At 46.1% G+C, this 12,769-nt stretch overlaps 1 non-coding gene across 1 annotated transcript; it reads left to right on the forward strand.

The window, feature by feature from the left end:
* The first annotated feature begins 11,639 nt into the window (after nt 1-11,639).
* TRNAE-UUC (transfer RNA glutamic acid (anticodon UUC)) lies at nt 11,640-11,711 on the forward strand. Its single transcript has one exon. It is a non-coding gene; the product is annotated as a tRNA-Glu (tRNA).
* Nucleotides 11,712-12,769: the final 1,058 nt, after the last annotated feature.

The raw sequence follows: 12,769 nt of genomic DNA on the forward strand, positions 1-12,769 counted from the left end.
AACACCACAATTCGAAGGTATCATTTCTTCGCGCTCAGCCTTCATTATGGTCCAACTCTCACATCCCTGCATGACTACTGGAAAAACCATAAGCTTTGACTATACCTTTGTCACTAAATTGATGTGTCTGCTTTTTAATATGCTGTCTAGGTTTGTCATAGCTTTCCTTCCAAGGAGCGAGCGTCTTTTAATTTTGTGGCTTGCTATCACCATCCACAGTGATTTTGGAACCCCATATTCTGTGTAGTAATTATTATTTTCCTTGTCTACAGAGTTAATGTGGCTAATTAAATTAATTTATTTTCTAAAGATCATCAACTATTTTCCAAGATAAGACCAATTTTGTCATAGCATTCAATGAGCTTTCTTGGTGATTCAAATGGTAAAAAATTTGCCTGTTCAATCTATTGGTCAGGAGGAACTCCTTATTCCCTTCTTCCTGTCCCAGTGTTCTTTCCTAGGGAGTTCGATGAACAGAGAGGCTATATGTCCCATTGGATCCCAAAGAGATGGACACGACTAAGTGATTACTTCTTACATACATTATTACTATATTATTTTGATTCAGTATTTAACACTTTCCACGTACTTTTTTTCTTATTTTTCTTTATTTTCACATACTTTTGTAGCACATTACTTGATTCAGTATTTTTAAATTACAGCTATATTCAGCAATGACAGTCCTATAACTTCTGTTTGTTACATTGTCTTTTTTGGAGAGTTGGGCTTTAGTCTAAACTCATACAATAAATTGGAGAAAATGTGGCATCTTTTAATTCTTTTGGAATTTCTTTGCTCAGGAGCCATTTCTTCTAATGAACATTTTTTAGTCCTGGAGCTTTCTTTGCAGGAAGATTTTAAAATTCTTGAAACAATTTAGTGCTTGTAGACTAGTTCATTCCACACCCCCCCCACGCCCAAAATCATTATTGGGACAAATTATTCAGTTCCTCTAAAATATTTGTGTTTAAGAGATTCACTTATTGTTCCCTTATGTCTACAAGTTTAGTAGCAATGACTTCCTTTTTCTCTCTTAACAGTTTTGTCAGCTTTAATAGTCTTTTTAAAGTCAACCATTTATATTTTCTCTTCTGTGTATTTATTTCTAACTTTGAAATTCCTGCTTTTCTAGATAATTTCTACTACTATCTGCTTTTGTTATTGTTATTCTTTTAGTAACTGTAAGATGAAGATTTATCTCTTTAGCAATCAGCCTTAATTTTCATAATTTGCATTTATGTTTGTGTTTAGTTCAGTTCAGTTGCTCAGTCATGTCCGACTCTTTGCGACCCCATGAATCCCAGCATGCCAGGCCTCCCTGTCCATCACCAACTCCTGGAGTCCACCCAAACCCTTGTCCATCCAGTCGGTGATGCCATCCAACCATATCATCCTCTATCATCTCCTTCTCCTCCTGCCCTCAATCTTTCCCAGCATCAGGGTCTTTTCAAATGAGTCAGCTCTTCGAATCAGGTGGCCAAAGTATTGGAGTTTCAGCTTCAACATCAGTCCCTCCAATGAACACCCAGGAATGATCTCTTTTAGGATAGACTAGTTGGATCTCCTTGCAGTCTAAGGGGCTCTCAAGAGTCTTCTCCAACACCACAGTTCAAAACCATCAATTCTTTGGTACTCAGCTTTCTTTATAGTCCAACTCTCACATCCATATATGACCACTGGAAAAACCATAACCTTGACTAGACAAACGTTTGTTGGCAAAGTAATGTCTCTGCTTTTTAATATGCTGTCTAGGTTGGTCATAACTTTCCTTCCAAGGAGTAAGTGTCTTTTAATTTCATGGCTGCAGTCACCATCTGCAGTGATTTTGGAGCCCCCAAAAATAAAGTCAGCCACTGTTTCCAATGTTTCCCCATCTATCCACCATGAAGTGATGGAACCAGATGCCATGATCTTAGTTTTCTGAATGTTGAGCTTTAAGCCAACTTTTTCACTCTCCTCTTTCATTTTCATCAAGAGGCTCTTTAGTTCTTCTTCACTTTCTGCCATAAGGGTGGTGTCATCTGGGTGTCTGAGGTTATTCATATTTCTCCCAGCAATCTTGGTTCCAGCTTGTGCTTTCTCCAGTCCAGCATTTCTCATGATGTACTCTGCATATAAGTTAACTAAGCAGGGTGACAATATACAGCCTTGACATACTCCTTTTCCTATTTGGAACTAGTCTATTGTTCCATGTCCAGTTCTAACTGTTTTTTCCTGACCTGCATACAGGTTTCTCAAGAGGCAGGTCAGGTGGTTTGGTATTCCCATCTCTTTCAGAATTTTCCACAGTTTATTGTGATCCACACAGTCAAAGGCTTTGGCATAGTCAATAAAGCATAAGTAGATGTTTTTCTGGAACTCTCTTGCTTTTTTGATGATCCAGCAGATGTTGGCAATTTGATCTCTGGTTCCTCTGCCTTTTTGAAAATCAGCTTGAACATCTGGAAGTTCACAGTTCACAGCTGAAGCCTGGCTTGGAGAATTTTGAGCATTACTTTGCTAGTTTGTGAGATGAGTGCAATTGTGCAGTAGTTTGAACTTTATTTGGCATTGCCTTCCTTTGGGATTGGAATGAAAGCTGACCTTTTCCAGTCCTGTGGCCACTGCTGAATTTTCCAAATTTGCTGACATATTGAGTGCATCACTTTCACAGCATCATCTTTCAGGATTTGAAATAGCTCAACTGGAATTCTATCACCTCCACTAGCTTTATTCGTAGTGATGCTTCCTAAGGCTCACTTGACTTCACATTCCAGGATGTCTGGCTCTAGGTGAGTGTGAGTGATCACACCAGTGTGATTATCTGGGTCATGAAGATCTTTTTTGTAGAGTTCTTCTGTGTATTCTTGCCACCTCTTTTTATTATCTTCTGCTTCTGTTAGGTCCATACCATTTCTGTCCTTTATTGAGCCCATCTTTGCATGAAATGTTCCCTTGGTATCTCTAATTTTCTTGAAATTAGTCTTTCCCATTCTATTGTTTTCCTCTATTTCTTTGCATTGATTGCTGAGAAAGGCTTTCTTTTCTCTCCTTGCTCTGCATTCAAATGGGTATGTCTTTGCTTTTCTCCTTTGCTTTTTGCTTCCCTTCTTTTGACGGCTATTTGTAAGGCCTCCTCAGACAGCCATTTTGCTTTTTTGCATCTCGTTTTCTTAGGGATGGTCTTGATTCCTGTCTTTTGTACAATGTCACGAACCTCCGTCCATAGTTCATCAGGCATTCTGTCTATCAGATCTAGACCCTTAAATCTATTTCTCACTTCCACTGTATAGTCATAAGGGATTTGATTTAGGTCATACCTGAATGGTCTAGAGGTTTTCCCCACTTTCTTCAATTTAAGTCTGAATTTGGCAGTAAGGAGTTCATGATCTGAGTCATAGTCAGCTCCCGGTCTTGTTTTTGCTGACTGTATAGAGCTTCTCCATCTTTGGCTGCAAAGAATATAATCAACCTGATTTCGGTGTTGACCATCATCATCTAAAGACAGGTTTAGCTTCATCTTCGGTATATAAGTAGTATTTCAGTTTTGATTCAGAATATTTCCTAATTTTTATTTTCAAATATGCTTTGATACAGGAGTGGTAGAAGTGTTTCTAAAATTTCAAATACAAGAGATTTTGTTCTTGTATTTTATAACTGAATTCTAGTGACTAGTGGATTCTCCTGAAATGTCATTTTTGGATACCTCTACAGCTCTGCTTATACCGAGCCACCGGCCTTTAGGAGGACAGTTATATCAGCTCTAAAGCCTCTGAAAATGGGGAAAACCCATGGGGAAGCCATGAGTCCTGCAATTCCGAAGGCAGAAGGGCAGCGTCCCCAGCACGCCTTGCTCCCCTCGCTGTAGCTCAAATTTAAGCCAAGATTGCTGCAATCATCAGTAGTATTAACACATCATATGGTCACGATGAGCCACAAGCCAGCTGGCAGCCATAGCATTTTTTGTAAGTTTTTGAAGGCTAGTATATTCACACTGTCTTGGCTGTTTTATTTGTGCACACTTACAGAAATTCTTACTTTTCTCACTTTCATGCTCTTCTCTGATTCTCCATCCCCACTCTGCTACTTAATAAAATCAATTTTTATCTCTCAGGATCTGGCGCAAGCCTCCTCACAGGCTTCCTGGGAGGTCTCGTTGTTTTATTCATGCGTTCGCCTGGTCTAACTCCTTTTCACGTTTCCTCTTTGGATCTGGTCTCTTTCCAGAGAGATTCTTCTGCACCCAGAAAAGCCACATCTACTAAATCGCTGCCCAGGGGCGAACTTGGTTGAGTGAAGGCGGAGCAAACCCAGAGCCACCTCTGAGCCCACCGGCAGTTCAGCTCAGGCCCGGGGGTTCTCCGGGGTGCTGCAACTGTGTGGCAGGGGAAGCAAGGCGTGGGGCTTTGGAATCACATGACTCACGGCTTCGCCACGTGTTTTTCCGAGGCTTTAAAGCCAATATAACGTCCTTCTAAAGGCGGGTGATCTTCACGACCCAGATAATCACATTGGTGTGATCACTCACCTAGAGCCAGATATCCTGGAATGTGAAGTCAAGTGGGCCTTAGAAAGCATCACTACAAACAAAGCTAGTGGATGTGATGGAATTCCAGTTGAGCTATTTCAAATCCTGAAAGATGATGCTGTGAAAGTGTTGCACTCAATATGCCAGCAAATTTGGAAAACTCAGCAGTGGCCACAGGACTGGAAAAGGTCAGTTTTCATTCCAATTCCTAAGAAAGGCAATGCCAAAGAATGCTCAAACTACAGCACAATTGCACTCATCTCGCACGCTAGTAAGGTAATGCTCAAAATTCTCCAAGGCAGGCTTCAGCAATACGTGAATCGAGAACTTCCAGACGTTCAAGCTGGTTTTAGAAAAGGCAGAGGAACCAGAGATCAAATTGCCAATATCCGCTGGATCATCAAAAAAGCAAGAGAGTTCCAGAAAAACATCTATTTCTGCTATATTGACTATGCCAAAGGCTTCGACTGTGTGGATTACAATAAACTGTGGAAAATTCTGAAAGAGATGGGAATACCAGACCACCTGACCTGCCTCTTGAGAAACCTGTATGCAGGTCAGGAAGCAACAGTGAGAACTGGACATGGACCAACAGACTGGTTCCAAATAGGAAAAGGAGTATGTCAAGGCTGTATATTGTCACCCTGCTTAGTTAACTTATATGCAGAGTACATCATGAGAAACGCTGGGCTGGAAGAAGCACAAGCTGGAACTAAGATTGCTGGGAGAAATATCAATCACCTCAGACATGCAGATGACACCACCCTTATGGCAGAAAGTGAAGAGGAACTAAAAAGCCTCTTGATGAAAGTGAAAGAGGAGAGTGAAAAAGTTGGCTTAAAGCTCAACATTCAGAAAACTAAGATCATGGCATCTGGTCCTATCACCTCATGGGAAATAGATGGGGAGACAGTGGAAACAGTGACTGACTTTATTTTGGGGGGCTCCAGAATCACTGCAGATGGTGACTGTAGCCATGAAATTAAAAGACACTTACTCCTTGGAAGGAAAGTTATGACCAACATAGACAGCATATTAAAAAGCAGGGACATAACTTTGCCAACAAAGGTCCGTCTGGTCAAGGCTATGGTTTTTCCAGTGGTCATGTATGGCTGTGAGAGTTGGACTGTGAAGAAAGCTGAGTACCAAAGAATTGATGGTTTTGAACTGTGGTGTTGGAGAAGACTCTTGAGAGCCCCTTGGACTGCAAGGAGATCCAACCAGTCCATCCTGAAGATCATTCCTGGGTGTTCATTGGAAGGACTGATGCTGAAGCTGAAACTCTAATACTTTGGCCACCTCATGCGAAGAGTTGACTCATTGGAAAAGACCCTGATGCTGGGAGGGATTGGGGGCAGGAGGAGAAGGGGATGACAGAGGATGAGATGGCTGGATGGCATCACCGACTCGATGGGCATGAGTTTGAGTAAACTCCAGGAGTTGGTGATGGACAGGGAGGCCTGGCGTGCTGCGATTCATGGGGTCGCAGAGTCGGACATGACTGAGCGACTGAACTGAACTGAACTGAAAGGCGGGTGGCTCGGTGTGAGGCGGAGAGGGCATTCTTGCTCTCCACCTGAACGAGGTAGCAAGGAAGTGGGAGAACATATGACCTCTGATTGTCTCTGTGGCACAATCAGTTAGTGCATTCAGCTTTTAACCAAAAGGTTGGTGGTTCTAAGTCCCTCCCAGGGACGAGTCTTTCTCGCTATAGAATGTAAAGGGTTGGTAGCCATGCCTTTCCTACACAAGCTCTCTTCCCTTAATGGCCAAGACAGGAACCTCCACTACTATATTTCTCCTGTCCCTTGTATTTTGTGCACCACAGGAGAACCTAAGCCCAGATTATCGCTGATCCTCCAAGAGGAGTTCAGGAGGAAAACAGGCTACTCACAATTGAGAAATTCTCAAAGACTAGACTCATCATTAAACTCTGAATTCCTATAAATCGTGAAGTTTCTTCAATTGTTTGTAATAATATTTATTTACTCCTTTGCATATACTTTTGGAATTAATTTAGTTCTATTTTATTATGGGTTTCCTGGGTGGCCCTAGGGGTAAAGAATTCACCTGCCAATGCAGGTAGGCCTAAGAAACCCAAGTTTGATCCCTGGGTTGGCTATATCCCCTGGAGGAAGGGCAAGGCCACCCACTCCAGTATTCTTGCCTAGAAAATCCCATGGACAGAGGAGCCTAGGCTCGCAAAGAGTCAGACTTGACTAAAGCCACTTAGCACGCATGCATGCTTGTATTATTACAAATAATGCTGCAGTCATCTTTCTTATACACATATCCATAGGACAGGATGCCAGAAGAGCAAATGCTCTATCGTAGATTATACATAGTTTTGTATATAAGTCCATGTATATAATTTTCTTGCCTCCGTTGACTTGTTAGCTATAATCTGTTATTTCAGCAATTGCTTTAGGCTTTATGCCATCCATCTGTAACTTACGACAGTCCACCTTCAAGTGAAGTCATACCAGTTCACATTTCTCCCCTTCCTGCCTTTATTTATATTGTTGCATTTAACTTTGCATATGTTATAAAACCAGAGTTTATAACTATCCAAGTAACAACAATCCTAGGTTATTACTTTTCTTAAACTGTCCTATTTTTTCACCAGCCCTGGAACTGACTAGACTCTAGCCCCACCCATTAGCCAGTCAATTGAAGTGTCTGGACCCCTCAGAGTCACCTTTGTCAGGATCTAGCCCCACCTACCAGCAGTCTGACTTTGGGACTCCTGGGCCCTCCAGCCAGACCAGACCTCAGGACCTGGCTTTGCCCACCAGTATGCCAGTACTAGCCCTAGCACCTGGGGGTTCCACAGCCAGCTGCCTCTTGACCCTGCCGTGCTAACCAGTGGCTGCAGATCCCAAACAAGCAGGGCCTAGCAATCAAAGAGACTGGAGCCAGCTAATCCTACCAGACCATGCACTGTGGTCAGTCAGCCACAACAAAAGGAGAAATGCAGCCTACATACAGGGCACCCCTAGAGCATATCAATCTGATGAGAGGGTAGCAGGCTGCTGGGATCCACAGAAGTCCCCTACAAATGGACACTTCTCTAAGGCCAGGAAACATAACCACCCTACCAGATGTAGAGAAATAAAAACAGTGCATTAGCAAAATGAGGTCATGCTCCAAATGAAGGAACAAGATAAAACTTCAGACTTAAGTAAAGTGGAGATAGGCAGTCTTTTACATAGTTCATGAGGTTCTCACAAGGGATGGTTTGCCATTCCCTCCTCCAGTGGATCATGTTTTGTCAGAACTTTCCGCTATAACCAGTCTGTCTTGGGTGGCTCTACATAGCTTCACTCAGTTACGGCAAGCCCCTTCACACCCATAAAGCAGTGATTCATGAAGGGGAAAAGTAGAGCTGCAATCTATAGCAGGAAAGATGCATCCCTGGGTGGACTCAAACCACGAACCTTTCAGTTAACAGCCAAACAAGTTAACCAATTGTGCCACAAAAACACCCTGAAATCATGGAATCAGAAAACGGTTGCTTCTTGGCAGGAAAGTTGTGACAAACCTAGACAGTGGGTTGAAAAGCACAGACATTACTGCAGACAAAGGTCCGTATAGTCAAGGCTATGGTCTTCCCAGTGGTCATGTACGGTTGTGAGAACTGGACCATAAAGAAGGCAGAATCCCAAACAATTGATGCCTTCAAACTGTGGTGCCCAAGAATCCTGAGCATCCCCTGGACAACAAGGAGATCAAACCAGCCAATCTGAAGGGAAATCAACCCTGAATACTCGCTGGAAGGACTGATGCTGAAGCTGAAGCTCCGGTATTTTGGGCCTCTGAAGCGAACAGCAGACTCACTGAAAAAGTCCCTGATGCTGGGAAAGATTGAGGGTAGAAGGAGGAGAGGGCGTCAGAGAATAAGATCACAGGATGGCATCACCGATGCAATGAACTTGGGCAAACTCTGGAAGATGGTGAGGGATTGGGAGGCCTGGCGTGCTGCAGTCCCTGGGACCTCAAAAAGTCAGACACAACTGGACAACTGAACAGCAACAACAGGCAATCTACCCCAGGAAAGATTAGATTTCAGAGATGCAGAGAGCAGAAAAACAGGTGATTCTCAGAGCCCAGGGCTGAATGCAGCTGTACAAGGCTCCCAGCTGTTGCCTCACTGCTCATCACCCTTCACCACTCCCTCCCTGCCTGAATGAGGCTTTGCTCAGAGGCCAGGCCACAAGGTGGGTCTCATCCTACTCTAGCTTTAGCGCTGTGTGCTGGGGGAGCCAATGTGATGGTCTCTTTCAAACCTCAGTTGCCTTATGAATCAGGGGCAGACTTAGTTCTCAGTGGGTGATGAGCAGATCCATTTATTTCCTGTTTCCTGACCTGACTCCGGGAAACCTCTCCTGGTTAAAAGCACATGTACCAACTCCTTTTCCTCCCCAACCAGCTCAATTTGTGGAGCATGAAATTCTTCATCTTTGTGTCTTTGGTTTGAGCCCCATGCAGAGTTGAATTCGTTCTCTATTTTTCTGTCATGAAAATCAAATTGTTTCACAAGTGGTGCTGGGGTGAGGGAAAGCCAAGTTTGCTTCACAGGGATGCATTTCTTGGTTTTCTGAGACATGATCCCTGTCAACGTGTAGAGGAGATTTAGGCCCCTGAAGAGCAGGTGTGGGGATTTTCAGATGCAAAGATAACCTGAAGGTGAGCCTTCTCCTGTGTCCTCCTTGGAATGTCTGTGGCCTGGCCTCTAAGGAGCTTACTCAGAGCAAAGAAAGGAGGCCTGGTTCCTAGTGCTGAGTTGGCTTACAGTAGTAAGAGAACTTCTCCTGGGTTTGGGGAAAGAAAAACGCAGCTACACATTCTGCCATAACCCACCCCACTTTCCCCGTTTTAAAAAAAGAACGGGAGTTCAGGGGGGAAAGTTTCAGAGAGAAAAAAAAAAAAAAGGAACCTGTTTCTGCCCGGGGAACTTTCCCCTGTTAGGTGAACATGATAACAACCACACTACGGAAACCACGTGAGTACTAACGCCTAATGACAGCTCCAAGGAATGAACTTGTCGCGAAGACTGGCCCACCAAAAATTTTTTAAAGAAAAAGTATCCTGGGAGCACCTTCGATCTCTCAAGCACGTAGATTGCGGCTCCCGAGAGGCCTTCCTTCGGGTTAGGGTTCCTCACCTCCCCCGAAGTGAGGTCCCTGGGGCTCCCAAGTCCAACTGAGTCTCCAGTTCTTCAGCCTAGCGCCAGAGACCAGAGATCACTCCACTGAATCCCCATCTCCCAGAAGCCGCAGGAGCTGGGAGTGATGGGCGCGTCTGAGCCCCAAGCAACCTGGACGCCCTTCAGTGTAGACGCCACCCCTCCCCGGCTGCGGACAGGCGGTCAGTCAGTGCTCTTGGCTCTCGGAAATGAGCGGTGTTTCGAATTCACCCGGGAACCCGAGGCCCGGCCCTCCCCTCTGCTCTCGAGTTCGAGATCTTGCAGTCCTTCTCCCCCGACGTCCGCGGCAAACAGGGTTTCTCAGGTTCCTGCCGCTGTGGCTTATTCTAGTTGTCCAATAAAGTTCAAGTCCAAGACTTTCACCACGCTTTCACGTTTAGCATGAAGAGCAGCAAAGGCTGAAGGCTCAGGTCTTTTGTCTGTTTGAAAATAGCGAGCATCAACGCAGGCCGAGACTTTCTTTCCTGCCTGTATTGAATTCGCTTGCAGACCAGGCCCCGCATAAAGCCGCGGGGGAGCCAGGCTCGGCCCACACAGATCTCAAGGTCGTTCATTCCGCCCTCACTGTACTTGAGATTCTTCTTGAGAGACAGTTTTGTTTTACCTTTTACAATGCCTGAAACGCCTTTTATAATTTTCCAGTTCAGCAGATCATGAAGTAAGAATTTTAACCTAGGACGACAGAGGTCAAGGCAATTTTCCCAGAAAGCTGGCGTCTGGAGGGGTTTCCGTGCCTCACAGCAGGCAGTTGCTTTTTGCTGAGAAACTTAATGCAGTGTTGTCTGTGTGTCTGTCTGCCTCCGGTTTCCTTTAGAAGCAAAGGGTAACACGCTTGGGGATGCACGTGCGTTTTCTCCTGCCGTGGAGTTTCTTCTTAGTGCGGCGGTCACCGCGTTTCCTTCAGGTCTGAGGTTCAGGGCTCCGACCCCGAGGGAGGCGCGGGCGGCGTGCGCACCGGCCCCCAGGCCGCGGGGCTACGCCTGGTTCCGCGGGGACTCCGAATGCGGACGAGGGTGCGACCGCGCGGCAGCACCCTCACCAGCGCTGGAGCCTGAGTCCCCAAAGAGGTGGACATGAAAACTGCTTTAAATCAGGACATTACATGAGATGCGCCTGCTTTCCTCCCATCCGGGTCCTAGTTTTCACCTCTCACGTCCAGCCAGAGGAGCGGATTCGCGGTCTTTCGGTCCGGTCCAGCGCGCTGCCCTTCCACGTAGACTGGACGAGGGGGCGGTGGTTCTTTCCCCGACAGACGAGGGGGAAAGAGGGACCGCCTTTCTCGGGAGAGTCGTTTGCCCAAGTCTAGAGTCGCGAAAAGGAGGGACTGGGACTGTGTGGGCCGAAGTAAACATGGACGGAGAAGCAAACGCGAAGTCCTGACTAATTGGATGTGGGTCTGAGGAAAGCCCTGCGTCTGGGACAACCGGAGGTCTGAGCCCAGGGAGCTGGAGATGGCGTCATCCAAGGCGGGAGAACTGCCGGGCAGCAGGTCGTGGGGGAAGACCGGACGGAATCCAGGTCTGGGCGCGGAGCCTTGTTTGCGAGCGTTTATCCAGCCCTTCCGGCTCCTGCACCCGCCAGGAGTCTCTCGTGACCTTGCGGATCCCGAGGTCTCACCCGCCCGGCTCCCCTCCCGCCTCTCCTGCCCCCGCCTCGGCGATCTGCTCTCCACGCGCGCTCGCCGGGAAAAGGCGCGTCTCCAGGGCAGTTGTGAGGTGCGCCCGAACCGGGCAAGTCGTGGGGACGTGAGGGTCAGGCGGACCTCGCGGGCGCGTCCACTGTCACGCATAGCGCTCGGCTTTGGTGTGGAGCTCCTCATTTGGAGAAAGCAGGGAAGGAACGTTCTTTGGGTACAATTCCTTGGAGCGGGGTGCAGGACTCTTTTCAGATTTCCTACTGAAATTTATGATGCATACGGCACGTGGTTCTCTGGTGGTCTAGTGGCTAGGATTTGGCGCTTTCACCGCCGCGGCCTGGGTTCGATTCCCGGTCAGGGAAAGTGTCTCTTTTGCTTTCATGTCCGCGTACAGACTTTTCCCTTGCTCCCTGTGGCTCAGACCTTAAAGAATCTGCCGGCAATGCGGGAGACCTCAGTTCGTATTCCTAGGTCGGGAAGATACCCTCGAGCCGGGAGTGGTCAACCCACTCCAGTAGTCTGACCTGGAAAATTTCAAGGACAGAAGGGCCTGGCCTGCTACAGTCCGCGACTAACACTTTCATTTTTCACAAGTGTGATGCACCCCAGTGTCCCCATACAGTAAAATCTCTGCATTGAATCTTTAAGTCAGTGAGATTGGGCCGCAGGGCCAGGGCATCTCCCAGAGTGGTGGGAGGACATGTGAGGGTCAGCCTGCACAGTTCTTCACCTCCACTCCTCCCTTGATCTCAGAAACCCGAAATCTCACTTTGAGTGTTCATCTAAAGAGAACTTGGGACCTGAGCACCAATTGCTCCTTTAAAAAGAAATACTGAGCACCAATTACTCCTTTAAAAAGAAAAAGGAAAAAAAAGTTTGAAATCTATAAAATTTTACAAGTATATTAATAGTATATATTCTTCACTTCCCCGGTGCCTCAGACAGTAAAGAATCTGCCTGCAATGTGGGAGACCTAGATTTGATCCCTGGGTGAGGAAGTTCCCCTGGAAAAGGGAATGGCTACCCACTCTAGTATTCTTGCCTGGAGAATTCTATGGACAAAAGAGACTGGCAGGCTACAGTTCATGGGGTCGCAAAGAGTCGGACACTGCTAACCCTCTCACTTTCATTCTTCACCTAAGTGTACAGTTAACATTTTCCCACATTTGCTTTTTCACTCTCTCTTCATATACGTGATTTACTCCACCATTTGAAAGTAACTTGCAGACATCCCAAGATCACTCTTTGGGCCACTGTTGCTCCCTTCCTTTGGCATGTCCCTCAAAACCAACTTTTACAGGACCTGTTCTCCAAGGCCAGGGGAAGATTTTGTCCTTTTGCCCTGTTCTCCATAGGCTATAAGAAGCTTCAGGTGAAAATTTATTCTGCTCTTCTGATAGGGCAGGCCAGGCAGGCCTAG

The sequence above is a fragment of the Muntiacus reevesi genome, chromosome 1, assembly GCF_963930625.1.
Source record: "Muntiacus reevesi chromosome 1, mMunRee1.1, whole genome shotgun sequence".
NCBI lineage: Eukaryota > Metazoa > Chordata > Mammalia > Artiodactyla > Cervidae > Muntiacus > Muntiacus reevesi.